The sequence below is a fragment of the Acomys russatus genome, chromosome 5 (genome assembly GCF_903995435.1).
Source record: "Acomys russatus chromosome 5, mAcoRus1.1, whole genome shotgun sequence".
In the NCBI taxonomy this organism is placed as follows: domain Eukaryota; kingdom Metazoa; phylum Chordata; class Mammalia; order Rodentia; family Muridae; genus Acomys; species Acomys russatus.
Window position 1 is genome coordinate 15,163,447 of NC_067141.1, and position 23,643 is coordinate 15,187,089.

Consider the following 23,643-nt stretch of genomic DNA (forward strand, 5'->3'; position numbering starts at 1 on the left):
CACGTCCCTTATTTTTTTTCTTTCCCCAACTTCCTGTCTTAGTTACCATGCTATTGCTGTAAAGAGACACCTGACTAGGGCAGCTCTTACAAAAAAAAATAATTTAACTTGGGGCTTGCTCACAGTTTCGGAGTGTTAGTCTATGCTCATTATGTCAGGAAGCAAACCGGCATGATGCCAGAGCAGCAGCTGGGAGCTTTACACCCTGATCTATAGGCAACAGAGAGAGAGACAGTCAGAGACACTGAGCCTGGAGTGAGATTTTGAAATGTCAAAGCCTATTCCTGGGGACACATTTCGTCCAACTAAACCATAGCTCCCAATCCATCCCAAATAGTTCCACTAGCTGGGAACCAAATATTCAACTATATGAGCCTGTGTGGGCCATTCTCACTCAAACCAGCACACTCCCCACTGATTCATTCATCTCAATCTAGAATTAACAGACTTATAAAGATCTTTTTAGCAACCTCTGGCAGGTTTACAGTCAGAGAATTTCTATTTTCACTACTCTTACTTGCTCAAAATGATCTAACATACTTCGTAGGGTCTAGGGAATCAAGCATATGACTACTAATTTAAGATGCAAACAGTCAATGCTGTTCTACACATAGAACGTATTGTAGTGTCACTGATGGTTTGTGTATTGGTTGTGGGGCAGTGGTAGTCACATAGACCTACACGTCAACCAATCACACAGACACATACAGTCCAGATAAGCTCTGTGCATCATGCCAATGTCAGCACCCTGTAGAGACATTATACTAAAGCAAGACAAGATACCGCCCTTGGGGTGACTGAGTGACTAGCATGTGAGACTTACTAATAGAGATTTTATAACCAATGGTGAACTTGCAATTTTATCAAAATAAAAATTAAAACAATAACATGCCAATAAGTTTGCCAATACGATAACTACCTATTGATGTAATAATTATACTTTGAGATGAAATATTAAAAGTAGGCTATGAACATAAACTACAATGGTTTATATTACATTTTATATTCAAGGACAGAGCTTTCCTCCATTGTCCTCTATATTTAGGTTTTAGCTTTTTTTTTTTTTTTGCATTTTAACCTTGAAGTGAAGATGAATCACATAGTGGACGTTATGCTATGGTTTAATTGGCTGCATTTCTTTTTCTTTTTCTTACTGGTGATGAGTAAAGAATTATGAGCAAGCTATCCAAGCTTCCCTGAGCCCTCTCCACAATTTCACTTGAATCTTAGCCATAAAGACTGGAAACTATTGATGGGTTCTAGCTCAGGGCCACATCCTGAAGTTGACCCTAGCCCCCTTAACACATCTGTCTGGGTAAGTCACAAAGGCTGACTCTCATACTTACTCTGAAGCATACTTTGAGGGAGCACCTACTTGGTGACTGGCAGCTGGCCTAATGGCAGGTGCACACTGATTTCTCTCTGCCTGGCCATCACTACAGCACTTTACACCAGTGTTTCCTGAAGCTGGAAAAGGCAGCGCATGCTTGTGATTCCAGAACTTAGGAAGCTGAGGCAGGAGAATTGCTGTGAGTTTGACACCAGCCTGAGGTATGCAGTGAATATAAAGCAAACCAGAGCTATATAGTGCACACGCACACACACACACACACACACACACAGAGAGAGAGAGAGAGAGAGAGAGAGAGAGAGAGAGAGAGAGAGATCATTCTCCCTGGACTTTCCATTGCAACACTTTAGACATTGTCTTTGACATTTTAGCACCCTGCTTATATGATCACTAACAACACAACAATTCAATTGATGGCATTCTCTGTCAAATGACACATAATGAATGTGACCATCTTTAGCACTGTTTGCCTGCTTCTCCTGCTGTCCCCCTGGCTTCAGGTAGTATTGCTCTTAGCTTCCTCCTAGAAATTTGGTGTAGTTCTGAGATCGACTTCAATCAAACATCAATAGAAACAATGTGCTCTGGGGAAGAACACCTTTAAATGCCTGTGAGATGCACCCTTCTGCTGCTCCTGTGGCCAGTTGTGCTCTCAGTGCTGGGATCTGTGCCAGCCCATGTCACAAAGGGAAAGCAGCATGCACAAGAGTCCTGGAACTAACAGTGAACGTGAAGAGGGAACTATACATGAAGGATGGAATTAACATGGGTGCTGTGGTGACGGCTCAGCGGTTGAAGGCAATTGCTGCACAAGCTTGAGGGCGTGAGTCCAGATCCCAGCTCCCGTATAACAAGCTGAGTACGCTCTTGTGCGCATCTGTGATCTTAACTCTGGGAGCAGAGACACAGGATTACTAAGACTTGCTGGCTGCCAGTCTAGAAAAAAAAAAAAAATCTATGAGCTCCTGGTTCAAGGAGAGACCCTGCCTCAAAAGAATAAGGTGGAGCATGGTAAAGAAACTCAATAAAGAAAGTCAATGCCCTTCTCTGGCCCTTGTGAGTGTTCACAGTTATGTACACCCACAAGTACATGTACACTTAACATACACACACGCACACACACACACACACACACACATGTTTTTAAAGAATTTAAAAAGTAAAGAAAGCATTTTTTGTTTTATTTTGTTGGTGGTGATGTTTTGTTTTGTTTTGTTTTGTTTTGTTTTTTGAGACAAGGTTTCTCTTGTAGTCCTGACTGTTCTGGACTCACTTTGTAGACCAAGCTAGACTTGAATTCACAGTGATTCCCCTGCCTCTGCCTCCCAAGTGCTGGATTAAAGGTGTGTGCCACCACACCCGGCTTAAGAAATTGTTATCACTCTGAGACACTAAGATTGAAGGCATGTTGTTACTTGAAGCACAGAGTGGCCTATCCTTTCTAATGAAGGGATGGCCAAGGAGAATCATGTTCCATTAGACAGCCAGTTCTGATTACTCATGATAACTGTTCTGAGGGAACACTAAACACTGACAATGCTGACCGAGTGAATACTGAGTCACTGTCCCCAGGGGAAATAGAAAGTCAAGTTCCTGCGAGCTCAAGGTCATAGCATTCCAATCGAGCAGCACGTGGCCTTGCTTTCTGTGTTTATTTAAAGACACCTTGCCTGAGCTGAGCTTTTCACTTGCTAACATAAAGCCTCTTTGACAGCAGGGCAAGTCGGGCGGAGTGGGGTTCCTGTACACTTTCAATGATAGCATTTTCATCAACCGATCAGCACATAAGCTTGCCGTACATGTGTTTCTGCTCCAAGCCTCCTTAGTTAATGTGTTTTTCACTTGTTATGTGAAACATGGCCAAGAGTAACAAGCCAGGCCAGATCAGAGCTTTGTCTCATCAACACGGTTTCTCTGGTGAAGCAGCCCATAGTTTTCTTCTGGGTCATTCTAAACAGCAAAACTGCCACCATTAACAGCAAAAATACTTGAAAAAAATAATGTACCAATTAAGCTGCATGAAGGACACACATTCACCACAACAGCAAAGAACGACACCAGCTGTCAGGCCTGGCTGGGACTGAGCACGCTGGCTGACCTCACCAAGACCCAGTGCACAAATCTCGATGGCTGACAAGGTTAGCTCAGAAGTGTTGATGTGGACTTGCAAACAGATCTTAGAGAGGAGGCGAGCTTACACACACTGAACCTAAGGAAAGAGGTTTTATGCTTCCAGAAGTTTAGAAAGTAGATAATCTGGAGCCCTGGGTTAATGAGAGCTATGAAGGATCTGGGCTGGGCACACAGCTCGGTGGGTAGAGCTTGCTTGGGACGCTCAAGGCCTTAGTTCAAGCCCTAGTCCTCTTCTCTCTAATTTTCCAGTCTGAAGATCAAAAAAAAAAAAAAAAAAAAAAAAACCTAAACAACCTGCATGGCCCCACCAAAGAGCCATCTGCATTGCTGCAGACATTGTTGTTTGTACTAAAGGTGAAAAACAGCAGTGTTTCAACACCTCTGTGTCTTAGAAGCCAAGTGTCCACCTGAACTGGTCGCCTTGCTCTTTGCTGTCACACTCAAAGAAAGGAAGGAAACCCGTTCTTGATGAATCACTGCAAATTAACACCACATGCTTTAATATCTCATGTGACAATGTTAGGAACAACACATAAACTATTTATGCTGTGTACTGTAACCTGGTAGCTGTCTTCAGTAAAAGATCTCAGGTAATTATTTGAATTGTGCCCTGAACCAGTCGCATTGCCAGGGCACACTCTTTCTGTGTGTAAAGAACACTGACAAACTTGAGTCTTGTACTTTCTCAGGAGTGGATCAGGTGAACCTGCCACTTCAAGGAAAACAGCTGATATCATTTGTTGCCAAAAATAAAAGTGAGGCTTTGAGATGAAAATTAGATTTTGGAAAATATTTATGTGATGCCACAGACTGTACAGCCTTCTATTCGTAGTTAAACGCTTTCTCATACAGTCAGTGCTGAAGGTAACAAATACTCATTTAATCGCTTTAATGAAACGTGTCAGCATTTGTAAGAGCCACCTTACTTAGGATGCGACTGTATTCTAATTGGCTAGTGCAAGGTGTTGCAAAAGTCTTGAATGAGTAAAAAAAAATCACAAAGCAGAAAAACATATTTTAGCATAAACAAGGACAAAAGGCTCATTGGCATATTCTCTATCCCACACTGTCACTAACTTTGGGGAAGCTGGTATTGTCTCACTTAGAAAAGTATAAAAGAAGAGAGGTGACAAGTATTGGGACAGTAATCCTTTCTCCACAAGCTGAGGCCAAATATCCGCCACGTTCTTCAGACAAATACTACAGCATAGTGCAAGAATCAGAAGATAGGAGAATGAAGTCTTTCTGCTAAACCAGACACTGCAAGCATCTCAGGACAAGGCAATGCTGGTCTTCTGGATTCCTCCTCTTGGGAACTAGAGCTTATCTCGATCAATGTGCTACGTCACTAGTCATACACTGGCCTGTTACTGTTACTGTAAATGAGCCGACATTCTCAGTGTCTCAGTTCTAACATGGTGGATCTCAGCGGATGCCGCTCAAAGCACAAAAGGTCTTGGGGTTCCCAATAACCTAGGTGTTTGAAAACTGTCACTCATGTTATCTTGCCTGCTTAGTTAACATGACTGCCATGCCATCATGCACACTGTTCTTGTATGGGTTGCAGAAGATTGTAGACTACAGAAAGGAGGGCAGGAAGAAGCAGAAGGAGAGTGGGAGATTGTAAATTCATATTCTTTCTTTTCTAACAGGTGGATGGCATGCAATTCCTGTCCTTTCTTTTTATAAGACTATGAGTTTCCCAAGAAAGGTGTTTTTAAGGCAGAGTTCTTAACCAGAAATCAAGCTGGCTTCACAGTTACCGAGCACCCTGACCAGCTTCTGTTTGACAGTACTTTCTAAGCTGCTAAGCGTGGGAATTTGCCAGGCTCTGTTATTCCTGAACCATCAGCATAGCCTGGCATGGCTGTGACTTCATCTGCCTTTATTATTCCATTTTAATTAGAAATCTTTATGGGTTTGCCTCCATTATTATCACTGTACTTTCTCATGAGCTCTTTGGTTTGTTATATAATGAGACAATCTATTAGCATCTGTGACATTTTGGGTCCATAATTTTCCAGTGCACAGATTTAGCACTGTGTGTCAGAATACAAATATGAACCCTTCAGATTCCCGTTGCTAAGATTGGTGAGACACCATTACAGGTAATTATATAATGATAAATACTTATTATTATTTTGTTGTTATATAAATAATCTCCTCAGGATTTCTTTGGACTGTGAGTTTTTGGATTGTTTTTGGTTTTGTTTTGTTTTGTTTTGTTTTGTGGTTCAAACTGTTTCTTAAGATGTGAAGGCAACTCTCACCTGTATCTCTGGCACTGAGGGGTCTCAATTGGGAGGATTATGAGTTTAGGGTCTGCCTAAGCTACATAGTGAGAGGCTTTGTCTGATGGCTGGGGTCAGGGTGACATTTGTCTCTCCAACAACTAGTGTCAGGGACCAGAAACACAGGCTGATAATTTCAAATGTATCTGCCAGTGGTTGAAACTGAAATTGAAATCCACCAATGGGTCCATGTGCCCGGCCGTTTCCATAGACTGACTTCTTTTCTAACATGGAAGCCGCCCTCCCTTTCCAGGACTAAGCTGGCTCCTTGTAAGTCCTTCCATCAGCAAGATGGGCCCCTGTTCTTTTTTTTTTTTTTTTAATATGTTGTATGGAGTTTATTAAATGAGTACAGGGAGAGAAAAAAGGGGGAAGGGGTACCCCAGAGAGAGAGGGAAGAGGAAGAGAGAAAGTAAAGAGGGGCTAGAGGAGAGAGTGAGAGGAAAGAGAGAGGGGAGCCCCTGTTCTTGACCAGCCCAGTCTCTCTATGAAATTCATCCTGTCTCCTGGACATGCTTCAAACCAAGAGTGTATTTGCAACATGGCACTGTCACTGGCAAAGCGCATGCTAGAGAAACCTCATCATGTCATCATATTTTGTGTTGAGCTGATTTCACAGCTATCCTGGGGCACACACTGTTGGACATACCTGCGATCATCCTGTGTGCCCAGCCCCACAGCTCTCACCCTGACAAGCTCCACTTGCTCACAGGATAGTGGCTGTTCTGCTCCCCTCTAAGTGTCTTTCTGGCACACAGTAGGTACTTACACAGGATCTCTCTTCTTTGGCCCTCAAAAGCAATGCTCCTCCCCTCACTTCTGGCCTTAGTGGCCCATCACAACAGCTTAGCCTGCCTCTGATTTGGTCTTCTGAACAGTAGTGAAAGAAAATGAAATACAAGCCACAACCCTGTACCACACGTATAATTTAAAATGTTCTCATAGTCATATTTTTAAAAGTAACTATAAATAGGTGAAGGTAATGCTAACAATATATTTTATTGAACCCAATATAGCTAAAATATGACCAAATCAACACATAATCAATATTTTAAAAATACATACTTAGTGAAATATTATGGCCTTTCCCCACTAAGTGGTCACATCTCAGTGTACAGGTTGTTCCGCGAGTGCGTCTTGGTTTAACTTGCCACAGTTTTTGTGCCTTGTGACCATAGGAGGCAAGTGGTCACACTGGGCAGCTCAGATCAGGAGGCCAGAGGCAGCGAGGGAGTAAGGTAAGCGTTAGAAACAGCCTCAACCCCAGCTTCATAGGTCATTGCAGGCTGCCTGCCTCATAGTATTGTTCCAGAAGACGTTTGGCATCCAGGTCCAGTGAATTTGACTCCAGGAGTCTTTCTTCATCCCTGATTCTAGAAGACTGAGATTTAATTATGAACAGGGATACTTTCTCTATCTCTGTCTCTGTCTCTCTCTGTCTCTGTCTCTCTCTCTGTCTCTGTCTCTCTGTCTCTCTCTCTCTCTGTCTCTCTCTCTGTCTCTGTCTCTCTGTCTCTGTCTCTGTCTCTCTCTCTGTCTCTGTCTCTCTCTCTCTCTCTCTGAAGTTTCTAGAAGAGTATGTTCCAGCTTTTCTTAACTAATAGACACATCTTCATCGCCTGGCCTTCTCCTTGTCTGTCACTTTGCTTTTATCTTTTGAGAAGAATCTCAGAATCCAGGCTGACCTTGAACTCATTATGTACCTGAGGATGGTCTTGAACTTCTGATTCTCTTGCCAACAGTTTCAGGTGTTGGGTTGTAGGCATGTATCATCACACCTGACTTATGCAGTGCTGGGAATAAACCCAAGTTTACATGTTAGGCAAATACTGTACCATATACGCTACATCCCCAGTCCTCTTGTTAAAATGGCATCTGTCGTACTGGATTAAGGATCTTACCTAACTCCAGTCCCACATAGCAAGCAGCTCTAACCAAATGACGAGCAGGTCCCTGCTTGTATGAGACTGACCCCTCCTAGGCTAATATATTTTAATACTTGGTCCCCAGTTGGTAGAACTGTTTGGGAAGGGTTAGGAGGTGTGGCTTTATGGGAGGATGTTTCAAAGCCCTATATCATTCCCAGTTAGCTCTCTGTGCCTCATAATTGTGTCTCAAGATGTCTGCTCTCAGCCATTGCTCCTGCACCATGTCTATCTGCCTGTTACCAAGCTCCCTGCCATAGTGGAGACACTGCTAATCCCACACTGATTTGAGATCCAGTCTTATGCAAGTAGATCCTAAATATGGCCGTGCAGCTGAACTTTTTCCCAGACTTTTCTGTCCTGTTCCACTGGCTAGCTTGAGCAGGCAGGCATTAATTCTGCACTAAGGTGGGTATGGGAGCCTTAGGATTAGTTTTCAGGCTTTAATATGAAAGGTCTAGAGTCTACTTACTTACCAGTCTTCACTACTTATCTTCCCCCAGGTCCTCCTCTAGGACGTCCTTAGTTTTACTTCTAAATAAACTTCCTAAGCTAATCATTTAGCTTCACTTAAAAAAAAATTAATAATTCTTTTATTGGGCTGCTTGGGGAAAAGAGTTCTGTATTATTTCTCTCCTTAAAAATGCATTGAGGTCTCCTTTGTGGACTATACCACACAGATGCTTCTTTAATGTCCCATGTGTGTTAGTCAGTTTTATCGTGGTGGTAACAGCAGCACCTGACATGGGTAACCTGAAAAGGGGGAAGTTTAATTTGGCTCATGGCTTCAGAGGGTTCAGGCACCTTGTCCTGAATCCTCTGGCAGAACTTCATGGTGGGGAATGCGTGGTACAGGAAATCTGTCCACACTGCTGTGGACAGGAAGCAGAGACAGACAGGAAGGGGCCAGGGACAGGATATTTCCAAAGATTAACCCCCTCATGACTTAGTTCCTCCAGCAAAGCCCCACTTCCAAAAGTTTCCACATATTCCCAGAATAGCAGCAGCAGCTGGGGGCCAAGCCATAGAGGGACATAGCATATCGAAAGCACAGCACCAAGTGAAGTTTAAGAGACTATATAAGGGCTGGAGAGATGGCTCAACGATTAAGAACATTGATGCCCATGTAGATGTCCCAATTTTGGTTCCCAGCACTAGTGGGAACAGCTCCCATCCTCCTGTAATTCCAGTTTCAAGGGATCTTACTTCCTCTTCTAGGCACGCGCACTCACATGCACATATTCACTTACAGACACACATGCATGCACACAATTAAAGATTAAAAATAGCTGGGCCTAGTGGTGCATGCCTTTGATTACTGCAGTTGGGATGCAGAGGCAATAAATCTCTGTGAATTCAAGGCCACCTTAATCTACATAATGAGTTCCAGGCCACCCAGGGATACACAATGAGACCCCTTCTCAAAAGGACAAATGAGTAAAATTTAAAATATATATATATATACATATATATTTATATATATCCATTATCTAGATTTTAATATATAAGATTTACCTTACTGGTTGTGTTGATTAGGTCTGCTATATTCTTACTGACTTTTTTCTCTGTGTGCAAATCCTTCAATTGACAGAGGTGGATTAAGACTAATATTAATGCATTCGATGGCTTCTCCTTGAATCTCTTATTGATTCTGCGGTATGAAAACTGATGTGTGCTACCAATGACTACACATTAATCATGGTGACCGGCTGCATTGTGAAAAGCAGGCCCTGACATTGTAAATTATCTTCTTTGTCTCCTATGATGCTTTCTGGTCAGAATTCCATCCTACCGGATGCCAAGCTGTCTGTCTTGCATTTCGCCCTTTTTACTTTTATTTTTACAGAGCTTCTCTTTACATATCTCTACTATAGAGCACAAAGTCGAATTTTCCTTTAGTTAAAATAATAAAATAAAAAATGTTTCTTTCAATAGTGAGATCTTGTGTTTATCAATACACTTTTCAGGCTTGTAACCCAAGCTGGCCTTGAACTCATGCCTTAGCCCTCCCGTGCAGGAATTATAAGCAAGGCATGGGCCATCATGTCCAGCTATTCAACATATTTTGCCTCTTTTCTGGCACACAATGGTATATTACATATTAAATTACATATAGAGATTCCCTAGACACAGATATATGTGCGTATGGAGGCACAGGCAAACCATCTCACCACGTTCGGTAATTCAGTTTACTTTCTGTTCTCTAGTCTGCGTTTTAGGCTTTGGGAAGACTTGATTTTCCCTGCAAAGGGTTTTATACTTTTAATACTATTTTAATACTATTTTAATAATGTGTCCTCTTGTGGCTTTCCTCTCTTGATTCCCTACCATAGAATATAACTTGCAACTTTTCTTCTTTACACTCCCATTCTTTCCCTTAGTTGTGATTTAGAATGAGAATTTTATTCAAGACAATATCAGTAAAGGAACCAATGAAATCATTCATTTCCTCATCAAAACCTTTCCATTTCTGACAGCTGTACAACTGTCAGCACAGTGACAGCCCCTCTGCACTTGTATTTTCTCTCATTTCCTGTTGCAGACCATTAGATTCATATCACTTACCTATCTAGAATCAACATCCGTTCTTCTAGTGTCTCTCCTGTTATTTTACTTTGCTTCATTTTATTTTTATTTCGAGACAAGGTCTTCTGCAGCCCAGGATGGCCTCAAACTTCCTATGGAACCAAAAATGACCTTGACTTTTCGATTCTCCTGTGTCTACCTCCTGAGTGCTAGGATTGGGGGTATGTGTTCCACGACACCTGGTTTGTGCATTGCTAGGGATAAAACCCAGGAACTTGTGCATGCTAAATACACACTCCACTAAGGTATGGCCCAGCTGTGTCTGTCCACACAAGGCTCAGGCTAACCACAGTCCATAGTTTCTGCATATTCATGAAAATTCACCTGTGCCTCTATCCTCAAGGCAGAGCTTGGCTAGAAATGAAGCTCTTGGCTCATATTTTCCTTGTGTGAGTACATTAAGTATGCACTCATTTACCTTTCAGTGTGATTTGTTGCTGTTGAAAAGTTTCATCCCTTCTTTCCTGGCAATGACTTGATCCTTTCATTCAAATGTCTGAGAATTATTTTTCTTTTCTAGATGACATTTCTAAAAACTCTCAAGGGTTTTGCTAGAACATGATCATGAGCTATACATACAGTGTTCCCTCTTTCATTGTGTGCTTTCCAGTACTTTTATGTCAAGGAGGAAAATTTCATACAGTGTGGTCCTTTGTATATTTTAAGAGGTCTTCAAAGGGGTTTTTGAAGTCCCTGATGCCAAGTGACAAGATGAGGGGGCAAAGAAGATATGAAATTGTCTTTGTTTGTTTGTTTGTTTTTTGAGACAAGGTTTCTCTGTGTAGCCTTGGCTGTCTGTTTTGTAGAATAGGCTGGCCTCAAACTCACAGAGATCTGCCTGCCTCTACCTCCCTGAGTGCTGGGATTGCAGGCATGTACCACTGTGCCTGGCTGGACTTTTTTATTTTTTTATTTTTATTTTTATTTATTTATTTATTTATTTTGAGCCACGTTTCAAGCTGCTTGATTTTCACTTACATGAACCCATACACTCTGTCTCCAGTTGGTTGGTGGTGGAAGTGCCTCCTAGCCTAGTCTTGAAGCGCATATGATTTTCTGTCTTCTGCATGAGTGATCCAATCATCCCATCTCCTACCTCTGCTCCTATCCTATTAGTCCATCTGTCTGTGGGATTCCCTCAGTAGCCACATTCTCATTCCTTGTGGTCCCAAATAGCACCTGCTCTATAAAGAATAGAGAGACAGGGCACCTACTCAAAAAAAAAAAAAAAAAAAAAAAAATGGGGTTTTAAAGATTGATTAATTGGCTGGTTGGTTGACTGTGTGATTTATTTAATGTTTCTGTATGTGTACCATCTGTAGGCAAGTGGCCAGAACAGGGCATCAGAGCTTCTGGAACAAGATCTAGATAATTGTGAATTGCCTGATATGGGTGTTGGGAACCAATCCTAGGTCCTCTGAAAGAGCAGCAAGTACTCTTAACCCAATTCCAGTCCCAAGTATTCTTAAATAATCTAAGAAAACAATGTTCTTTATATCACCCTTACAACTTTCATATAACTTTCCAACTGTTTTAGCCTTTTTAAAAAAAAAATATCCATTGCAAAAATGTAAAGGCTGGGAAATACCTCAGTTGGAAAAATGCCTACTGAGCAAGCATAAGGACCTTTGTTCAGATCTCCAGCACCCACATAAAAGGCAGACATAGCAGAGGGTGTCTATAATCTCAATGTTGATAGGATAGACAGACATACAACCGGAGCTCACTAGCCAGCCAGCCTAGCTGAACTGCTAAATTCCAGGTTCAGTGAGAGGCCTTGCTTCAAAGAAACAAGGTGTGGGAGCCACTGAGGAAGCGACTCAAAGTCTCTTCTCTCCCTGACCCCCTCTCTTTCTCACACACACAAACACACACACACACTTATCTTCTTTGACAGGCTATTTGTATGGGAAGCTTCAAAGTGGTGTTACAACTGGTAATATTCTTCTTTCTGATGCTGGTTTGAAGTGGCCCTAAATATGTTCATTCTCTTGTGCAAGCCAGATAGGACCCTTGTCAATGGGCAAAGGGATCCAGGATTGTTTCAATTCCTGGCACATAGTAGGCACTCTATGGGTGCTTTATGAATGAGTGAATGAACAGATAGAGATAGACTTCTGTATACAGCCATCTACCTACTGGCTACATATGATAATCCACAGGATGCAGCCCCTGCTCCCCCATTTCATGAGGTTTAGGAAATGTTATCAGTGTCTCGGTCTGGTTAAATGGTTAGGAGAGTTAAAAAGATTTTCCATCAACTGGAAGAGCTTCGCTTCCTCACTGAGTAGAGGGATAATTGAAGATTCATGCGAGACTAATGGATTCTTTGCAAAAGCAGCCAGTGCGTGAAGGGAGCCTGATACCGCTGCGCATTGACATGAGTAACAGTTATTTATCAGAAAAATAAATGGGGCCCACGTGCTCCTGATGCTGCTCCTATTGTGTTGCTAAGCGCACATTGGCACCTCCTTCTTCACCTCCCCAACCCCAGCTTGCTCTTTATACATCAGACAGACCCTACATATAAGAGTGATGGTATACATAGGCATAAAACCCACCCAACTCTCTCCTGGGTATAACACCTCAGGGAAAAAAGAATGTCAAAGAGAATGCACTGAAAGCTGCTACAGAACTGACCTCCAGTCTAATTCCATAAAGAAGACCTTACCTCAATTGCTTCTTTCAAAAAAAAAAAAAAAAAAAAAAATACCCTATCAGAAGGTCTCAGTGGAAAAGCCTCACCCATGCGCCATGTTGTAGAAAAAGAGAGTTCAGGAACTAGAGTGATAGTTCAGTGGTTAACAGTTTATGCTGCTCTTGCCAAGAAACTGAGTTTGGTTCCCAGCACCCATAGTTGGCAGCTGGGGGACGGGGATCAAAGTCTTTAGCTGTGGTAGGCACCTGAACTCATATGCATGTACACACACACACACACACACACGTTTTCTTTAAGAGTTCAATTAGAGTGCACTTTGGACCCCAACACACTGCCTTGTATAACTGGAAAATCGCCCAACCTAAGAGAGTCTCTGGCTCTTGGTCAGGTGAGCAGGTTCAAGTCAACTGTCCTGGTCTGCAACCATAGCACCCTGAATGTGCCCAATCTTGTCTGTCAGAGTAAACTGTCCTAATTTCTCCACACAGTTGTTACAAGAATCAAATGTATGTGAAAAGTCCAAGCATACAAAATAGCTCCTAATACACAGAAATTATTGCCAATATGTAAATGCATAGAGATATGAGTATCTGTAAATACAAATGTAAGTTATAGAGATATCTGTGAGCATCAGAGCAAGAGGAGAGAAGATTAGAATAATAAAACTCCATGCAGTTTCAATGTGGTGTGGGACTGCTGACCTGGCCCTCCATGTCATAGGAAGGGGTCTGGTTATACAGGACTTGTCATTGCAACACCCATTGATTCAACCCATATGTCCAAGAGGCAATATGGCTGATATATGGAAGGACAGAGAAAAGTGCACCTCTCAAAATTGTCTGTTGGTGTCTACATTTCTATCCTAGAAGGAGCCATGCTGCCTCAGGCCACACAAGTCACACAGCCAGTCCAGGTCTGTGGCCTTCGATGTCAAAGGATAGAAGATAAATAGATGCGCTTGGAAGGCCTTGACATCTCTGATTCAAGTGCACACTCTCTGCCCCCTCCCCAATCCTCTGAAGGCATTTTAGACAAGTTTTTCTTGTCTAGAGAGGGGAGGGGTAACATTTCCCTTCAACTGAAGGTTTCCATGTGGAATCGTAAGACCAATTAAAAAGTATAATATGCAAATTTCCCTGGCACTTATGCTCATAACTATGTTTGCAAATACTCCAGGGTGGTCTGCCTTGACTGCCAATGAAGCAACTGCTGTTTTCTGGAATATTCTTCAAAATCCTGTTTTAGAAAATGACATTACATGACCATAAATAGTTTGCCTCCATGATTTGCAAGATTTGCTGGCTTGGTGGGAGATCCTATTTCTCACACCTGAGAAACCCTCCTCTGCTCACTAGAAAAACTCAGAAACCTCCGTGCCACAGGCAAGTGTCTGCTCTGAAGGAGCTCAAGGGTTTGACCACCATCTTTGTCCTGTAACACATTTCGTCTTTGAAAACGTAACATTAGTGACTAACACTTTTTTAGGGAGTAGTTAATGAACATAATGCAGTGATCCTGTGCACTACTGCACTTCACTGGTGAATCCTTCTAATCCATCATACTTGTAATGCAAGAGGGAAAGTGAAGGTGCTATTAAACAAAGACAAAGCAGAGCTCCTGTGTGTATTAGTCACTTTTCTGCTGCTATGACACAACACCATGAACAAGGCAACTTATAGAAGGAAGGGCGTATTTGGGGCTTATGATGCCACCAGGATAAGAGCCCGTCACCATCATGGTGGGGAGCACAAGAGAAGGCAGTCACGGTGTCTGGAGTAGTGAGATGTCTTAGTTAGGATGTTTGTCTCTGTGGTGAAACACCATGACCAAAACCAAGTTGGCAAGGGAAGAGTTAATTTGGCTGACCCGTCCACATCATAGTGCATCACTGAAGGAAGTCAGGACAGGAACTCAGACAAGGCAGGAACCTGAAGACAGGAGCTGATACAGAGGCCATGGAGGGGCGCTGCTTACTGGCTTGCTACACATAGCTTCCTCAGCTTGTGTTGTTGTAGAAGCCAGGACCACCAGCCCAGGGATGGCACCACCCACAGTGAGCTGGGCCTTCTCCATCAATCACTAACTAAGAAAATGCCCTACAGGATTGCCTACAGCTTGATATTATGGAGGTATTTTGTCAGCTGCAGGTCCCTCCTCTATGATGACTCTAGCTTATGTTAAATTAACATAAGCTAGCTAGGACACACACACACACACACACACACACACACACACACACACACACACACACAGTGCAAATATGCTGTACTGACTTGCATCATGGGAATGCCTTGACAAGCTGACTGTGGGCATAAAGAAAGACTCAGAAGTTAATTAAAACTTTAAGTAAGTTGCTATTGCTTTGGGATCAAGGACAGAGGAGAGGTAGGATTGGACATAGAGGAGTCACCTTCAGAGGACCTCAAGTAGCTCCCTTTCCACTTTCAAATGCAATTATTTCCCTCCTTCAGGCCTCTTGGGCCACAGTGGTCTTGAGTGCAGAAATCAATGGAGGGGTCCTTGGGGGATCTGCAGAAGTAGAAACTTTAGTGACTAGACAGAGGGAGGAGGTTGTATCACAGGTCTGTCCTGCCTTGCACGGTCTTTCAGCATGACTGTTAGCTTTCTAAAGTGGAAAACTCCCACCTGAGATGTGGAGCTTTGTTCTTTGTATGTGTGATTTGAAAAGTATCTACTTTAACTTCCACTTCAGTTCCTGGGAGGGAAAAAAAAAAAAAAGCCTTACCACATCCAAGGCCATTGAGTAAAGGATGAGAAAGGTAAAACCTTTCTACAACCTGTCTATGAGTGCTGCCTCCCTACTGCACGTGCGCACGCGCACACACACACACACACACACGGACTACAGATGTCCTACCTCCAAACTCCACAAGTAGAACCAACAAGAGCCCAGGGAAGCATCTTCCTTGCTCAGGAAGTCCTTAGGTCTGTCTTCTCCCCTTACCTCTAACTGCTACCTAGAATTTGTTTGAGGCAGCTTCTTAATGTTGACCGCTGCACACACCAGGCTAGCTGGCCCACAAGCCTTGCAGAGATGCCCTGTCTCCCCCTCCCTGCTTGATGCAGGAGTGCTGGGGCTCTAGGCGCTTGCTGCTAGTATGTATGCTTGCTTACTACTCCTGGGTCCAGCTTCACATGAACTCCGGGCCTCCAAACCCAGGACGTCACGCTGATAGGACAAGCGCTTTACCCCCGAGCCATCTCCTCAACCCAAATTAGTGTGTGTTTTTTTTTTTTTTAAAGATCAACAGGAAGCAAAGGAAACTATTATCCATATTTATGCTTTCCCTCAACATCAGAGGACCCAGTGGAAAGCCATAGTAGGAGCTTGCTATTGCTCTGATGAAAAGTTCCTGAGACTCAAGTAACTTGAAACACAGATGTATTGCCATGGTTCTGTATTATAGACGTCAAGAATGGGTCTCCAGGACTTTAAAGTCAAATTCTGTGTTTCCTGTGGTGGCATCAAGAGAGAATGTGTATGGCCAGGCATGGTGGCACGCACCTGTAATCCCAGCACTACAGGAGGCAGAGGCAGGAGAATCACTGTGAGTTCGAGGCCAGCCTGGTCTACAAAGTGAGTCCAGGACAGCCAAGGCTAACACAGAGAAACTCTGTCTTAAAAAAACCGAGAGAGAGAGAGAGAGAGAGAGAGAGAGAGAGAGAGAGAGAGAGAGAGAGACAGACAGACAGACAGACAGACACACAGACAGACACACAGAGAGAGAGAGAGAGAGACTGGCTTTACCTGCTGCATAAAGAGCACCTTGACTCAAAGCTGCCTGATTTGAACCTACCTAGGACCTCCCCCTCTCTCCCTCTGTCTCTCCCTCCCTCTGTCTCTCTCAGATCATCCAGGGGACTCTCAAGAGGCAAGATTCTGAGTTTACTCCTTTGCTATGGAAGAAAATAGCTTCAGATTAACAGCTGTGACACTTTAACATAAGACACAAATACTACATGGGGCAGACTTTACTGAAAATTATCCTTTATTTGTCTGATATTCTAACTGAATTGAGTGCCTCTTATTGTTAGTTGCAAAATCTGGAAACCCTTAGGGGTGTCATAGAAATGGTCTAGAAACATCTGGGTCAGATGACATGAGAGAGCCAGTGTCCCATGATTAAGCCACCAACGGGTTTTGTGGCTGCAACGTACATTACACAGAGGATTTGTCAAGTTTATAAATTACAGTCATGATTTCCTTAACACTTTCTTATTTCCCTGTTAATAGCTTTATGATCTGAATTTTATTATCTGCTCTAACTTAGGTTTCTGCCTATTTGAAATTTGTCCAATTTTACCCAGATACTAAATATATATTTCAAAGCTGTGATTCCAACCAATGTAGCTGACTGATTTTTTTTTTTTTTTTCCGTAAAGCAAAGCCTCCACCTGTTGCCTTCAATAAACAGATGTGTGGCTCATCCAAACTCATGATCGAGCCATTTGCTATTAGGAGTTCTCCCAGTTGTCAGGAAGATGAAGTTCAAGTTAATAGCCAGTTATATCCCTCGTGCATCCAGAAATCCCCAGAGGTCTTTGATAAGAGGCTATAAGTCTTCCAACAGCATTCTAGCCTGCGTACTGAAAATGGTCCCCAGCAAACTGATGTATCGTGGAGCCTTTCCTCAACAGTGTGCAAAGAATTCTGACCAAACTAGCTTACTGATAATAGCCCGAATGTTAGACCAGCGGTTCTCAACCTTCCTAATGCTGTGACCCTTTAATACAGTTCTTTGTGTTTTGGCAACTGCCAACCATAAAGCTTTGTTGTTACTTCATAACTATAATTTTGCTACTGTTATAAATTGTAATTTAAGTATCTGATAGGCAGGGTATTGGATATGTGACCCCTGTGAAAGGGTCATGCAACCCCCACCAAAGTCATCGCAACCCACAGGTTGAGAAGCACTGGTCTAGACCAAGCCTGTCCAACAGATGTAATGGCAGTCATGTACATAATTATGCATTATCTGGCAGCCACATTAAGAAAAGTACAAACAGATAAAGTTGATTATAACATGTTTCATTTTGCTCAATATATCCAAACCACTATCTGTATAAGATGTAATCAACATAGGAAATATTAAAGACGCAGTTTTACATTTTACTTTTCCTAGTGTGTCTCTGGGCTAGAGAATTTATTCCACATTTTCAGTGCCCAGTAGGTACATGTGACTTCTGGTGGCCATACTGGATAGGGTAGGACACCCTGGCCTGAGCCCTACCTGCAGGCAAGGCAGCAAATTCTCTCAACTTAGAGGCCCAAGCAAGCCAGAGACTGGAGCTGATAGGTACCACTAGGGCAACTCTAAATCCTCCTCAACAATTGAGATGGGAAGTTATTTCTTTTTTAATTTAATTTAAATGTTTAAATTTAATTTATTCCCCCTTGTCTCTTCCTAGTCCCACCTTCCCTCCCTCTTTCCCCTTTTTGTTCCACCCCTAGTCCTCAGAGAAGGGGGGCCCTCTTCCCCTAACAACTGACCCCAGCCTATCAAGTCTCATCAAGACTTCCCGCATCTTCTTCCTCTGTGGTCTGGTAAGGTAGTGATTAAAGAGCAGGCAACAGAGTCCATGGTAGAGACAGCCCCTGCTTCCCTTACAAGGGGATCCATATGGAGACTGAACTGCCTACCAGCTACATCTGAGAAAGTAACCCACACCCAGAAAGACACATACAATATATACTCACTTGTAAGCAGATATTAACCACATAATACAGGATAACCACACTATAATCCACCAACCCAAAGAACTAAGTAACAGAAAGGACCCTAGGAAGGATGCTTAATTCTCGTTCAGAAGACAAATAGACTACACACTGCAAGCTGTTGCACAGAAGGAAGGTTATTTCTAAAATTCAACAGTCACCTGTTTGTTTCATTGTCATCTCTTCAAACATAAAAGGCCAGCGCTCAGACAACACAAGGGCAGCTAGTTGGAAGAAAGCAGCGAGGAGCGAACCGTGTGTGAATCCATTCCCTTATGCCTACAGAAAAGAAAAGCGATGCAGAAGAGTCAACTTTCTAGAAGCTCAGTTCACACTCCACCTCCAAGGTGAAATGACTTCCGGTCCTATGAAGAAGATGTGGGGCTGTTTATGGGTCTGGGGTGAGTTGAAAGCTGGAGCTGCAGGGACCATGAGCCCTGGAAAGGAGAGCTACACAACATCTTCATCTTTCTGAAATGTGTATCTGGAGGCATGCACGGCACCACGGGTGTCACAGACACAAAAGTGCTGGCACAGCCTGTGCCTCAGGAGCCTGGGCTGTCCCTTGCAGGAAAGCAACCTGAGGCCTGGAGCTGGTGGTGGTAGCTAATCATTTTGCATCTCTGTGGAAACACCTTTATTCCAGGAAGCCAATTTTCCCAGTCAGCCTCATACCTCGAATTCTATCCATCTACCACCTCTGGCGTCTACCAAGCCAGAGGGTGGTTGCAGTTTGAAGCAGGTGTTTAGCTGTGTTTCTGTGATGTACATGAGAACTCACAGAAGCGCCAAACAAATGCCCCGCATCTGCACTTCATACATTCTATTTTTGAGGTTAATAAACTATACCTTAGGAGGTGTAATTGTTTCCTTGGAGCCCATGCTGTTAGGGCGCAAGGGTTGCCACCATTTACAGCACCACTGTAAACAGACTCTAAATTGGAGCTGTCAGAATGTCCCTTTGGTAACAACAGAAAGAAAACTCTCACGGCACGTACTAGGCAGAACCGCTGTGTTCTACAGGAAAGGGGCGGGCCCAATGTTGCCTTCCCATGTTAGACCAGTGACTTGAGCTGAGCACCTCTGATCAGTACATATGACATTTGGCCTCGCTTTCCATGTTTATTACTGAGAAGCATGTAAGACTGACAGAGCCACCAAGAGTATACTCTGAATATTTACTCGAAAACACCAACTGTAGGAGGGGACAGGTAACTAACATAAAAACAATTGTGAGCGCTGGAGGTATAATATTGTTTTTAAATAACATGTATTATCTATAGGCCCAGCTAGCTATTAATTAAGGCACAGACACTTTAAAAATAGCCTTAGTTAACCTGGGGCAGGGCAGACATTAATCCTCTAAACTACTTCCCATAATAGAGCAAGTATGAGATCCCTGCCCCAATCCCATACCATTTGCTTCCAATAACTTCTATCAAGCTACCTCCCATCCATAATCCCAAATACTTCCTAATGTTCTTCATCTAGGCTGAATTCTCCATCCACGTCAGCCATGTGTTTCTCTTCCACCTATCCCATAGCGGCCTTCCTCTCCTCTCCTCTCCTCTCCTCTCCTCTCCTCTCCTCTCCTCTCCTCTCCTCTCCTCTCCTCTCCTTTCAGGACACTCTCCTTCCTCTTCTTCTTCTTCCTAGGATTCCTCTCTCCCTCTCTCTCTCTCTCTCTCTCTCTCTCTCTCTAAGCCCCACCTATCTCCTCTGCCCCATCCAGGTGGGGTGGCATTTTATTAATCAAAAGGTGGGTCACAGAGACAGCAAACAATAATTAGCATCAAAATACATCAGACCATCCCCCAACAGAGTCACCTCCCTGGTGACAAATCTGTGTATTGTCTAATACCTAATGTGAGGAACAGAAGCTTTCCAGTCAGAAGGCTTTACAAACAAGGCACCAGGTCCCCTGTCCCAGGCTGACCTACTTACTAACCTAATAACCCGTGATACTCCATTTCTTCTGGAAGTCTTTGGAGGGGGATTTTGGAAGAGGAAGTAGGGAGGTAGGGATGATGGACTGGCTCCATGACAGGCCCTTCTCCAATATTCAGGGAGCCCTGAAAACCCATGTTGCTATTTTAGCGGCCTAGAAAGTCACCGGCCTCTCACATGTGTCCCCTGACTTCACATCACCCCAGTCTTTGGGACAGCCCTGACTCTCTGGGTGGGCCTAGTTGTAAACTTGAGCCAGTTCCCAATTGGAGGGCTGAAATTCACATGTGTTTGTGTTGTCAGCTCCCTAGAGGCTCTGAGGAGAACCAGGATCCTAGCTTGGTACCCATGTGTGCTGGAGCTTATGACCTCAACATGGAAGTGCTGCTTTTCCTGGAAACCCCAGCCTTCAGGGACATCAAACCAGAAACTAAGCAAAGAGTGGGAAGTGCCCAGTGTCTGCATCAGCCGGCAGCTCAGGCTCAGAAAGGACACTTTTCTGGTGACCCCCACCCTCACTGAAAGGCTTAGGAAGGAAGGCTCCTGTTCCTTAATGTGAAACCCAAACACAGCCAGCTTCTTCCACCAAAAGCAACAGCAAGTCCAAAATAAAGTGGAAGTTTCCCCCTTGCTACTCATTCCTCCAGGCCCAGCTGGTGCACCCTTGTCCATCAGCCTCTGCTAGGCTTAAACATGCCAGGCAGATCTCCTTCCTCACGTTTAACCAGTGATAGCCTGATGTCATAGCTAATACCAACGGATGATAACTTAAATATTGCTTGGCAACAGAGGATCAAAAGATATGAGCAAACGTTGTTAAAAATAAAAAACACAAACTACAGATAGCTTCACAAAAGGACATAAGGGGAAAATAAAGACCGTTCTCCACAATATCCTCCAAACAGAGGCAGTGAGATCATTTCCTGAAACATACTATGAGGTCAGCATTATGTTAATAACAAGATAATATAATTATGTTACAGGGAAGAGAAATTACAGACCAATACATGAACAGAAATTCAAAATCCTCAACACAATGAGCAAATAAAAACCAATCAATGCAATCCATCAAATCAGGACACTAAAGAAAAATATATGATCATATCAACTTACATAGAAAGGTGCTTGGCAAAACCTAACATCCATGAGGCTTTTTTTTTTTTAACTCAGCAAAATGGGTATAGAAGAGAATGGCCTCAATTTGATAAGCTAGATATATGCCAAAGCTAAAATAGTATATACCTAATAATGACATTTTAAATATTTCTCCCTTAGCTAGGAGCAGCTGTGGATAGATATGCATATTTATATGAACATTTCTAGATATATAGGCATGCATGGGTTCATATACACACATATTCCTGCTGCTCTGTCATCTAAAAGGGTCTAAAAAGACTACACCTCAGCAACAGCAAGCACAGAGAGAGCCCACACCTAGGATCCTTTAGAAGTAGCTGATTCTAGTAAGGGTCAGGGGATACACCAGGGGAGCCCAGAGAACTTTCTAGTGCAAAAGAGTGAAGAAAAAGAAAAAAAGACATTGGGGCAGCAGTCAACTGAAAAATCAACTAGGGACACAGTGTAAAAATTTGGGCATGAGAACAAATTAAACAATAAAATCATATTGTATTATAAACTAAAGTATTAATAAATGGGTAGAGTTCTCAGCAGTGTAAAAGTGACTAAATAGACAAATCTTGGAGTAAGAACTCCAAGGAGTATGTACTGATACTGTGACATCCAGAGAGGTTACATCATTTATTTCTTTCAGTGGGGGCTACATGTGATGAGTTCCCTTGAAGAGTTCAGCAAGGGAAGCGTATCCCACCCAATGTTCACACAGGTCTCTGAAGTGGGACCTGTTATCACCCTCACTTCACAGATATGGAAGGTGGGGGAAGATGCTTCCCTGAGGATGCCAGACAAAGCTGTGACTACAGCAGGAGCCACACAGTCTCTCCTCCTTCTCTCCTCTCCTCCTCTCCTCTCCCCTCTTCTCCTCCCCACCCATCCTGTACCCTCCCCTTCACCTCCTTCCTCTCTCCTCTGACTCAACTACTCTTATACTTGACAGTATATGCCCCACCCCCATCTCCAGAGAGGACTTAGTACCAAAGCTTCTAGCATCTACTCATGATAGGACATTTCAAGCACAATATGGCAAATGTGTTGCCAATGAGACAGCAGCTCAATCCTCTCCAAGGAGTCCTGAGGACAGGCCCTTTGCATGGGCCTTCCCTTTAGGTGGCAAGCTTCCATGTCACTCTAAAAGAGACTAAGCACCTGCTACTTGCTAACCAGGGTCAACACAAACAACCCAGGCAAATATCAAAGCGGATCCTGAACACTAGGTTTTCCAGCATCCCTCAGTACCTACTGCTTATAGGCTCCTCCTTGCTGGTATACCTGGCCTCTTACCCTGAACACAAAGGTGGGCAAGGAATGGCTGTTCCAGAGAGCCTAATCTGAGGTAATTAGCCAATCTCTCATTTCCCTAGACCAAGTTACTCTGGCCATTGTTGCTATTCCGCTTTCTAGTGTTCTCTGAGGTCTTCAGTTGACAACAATCATGGCAAAGAAGAGAAGAACCTGGTGGCTGTGTGAACTAACAGGATCTGAGAAGGGTTCCCCTGGGCTTTGATAGCACTTGAGATTAAGTAATCCCAGGTAAAAGGCGTGGCACTGTTCCTCCTGCGCCAATTAGAAGCAGAAGTCAGTCAAGCTAGGGCCTGAGTCTGACTACCTCCAGCCAGGGGTGGGGTAGAGACAGAGGTCGGTCCAGGCTTGAGTACTTAGAGCACAGTCCAGGACAGAGAGCACAGAGGACAGTAGACAGCGGTCCAGGCCAGGCTTTGCATCTCCATTTACCCATCCCAAGCAGATTTGAAACCTCTGGCAGGCACCTACTCCACTCCTGAGCACCTGCTCAGCAATGCCTAAAAAGCCACTGGAGACCAGAGAGAGAGAGCTCTCAGGCCATGCCAGCCTCCTAAGGCCCCCCACTAAACCTCTGA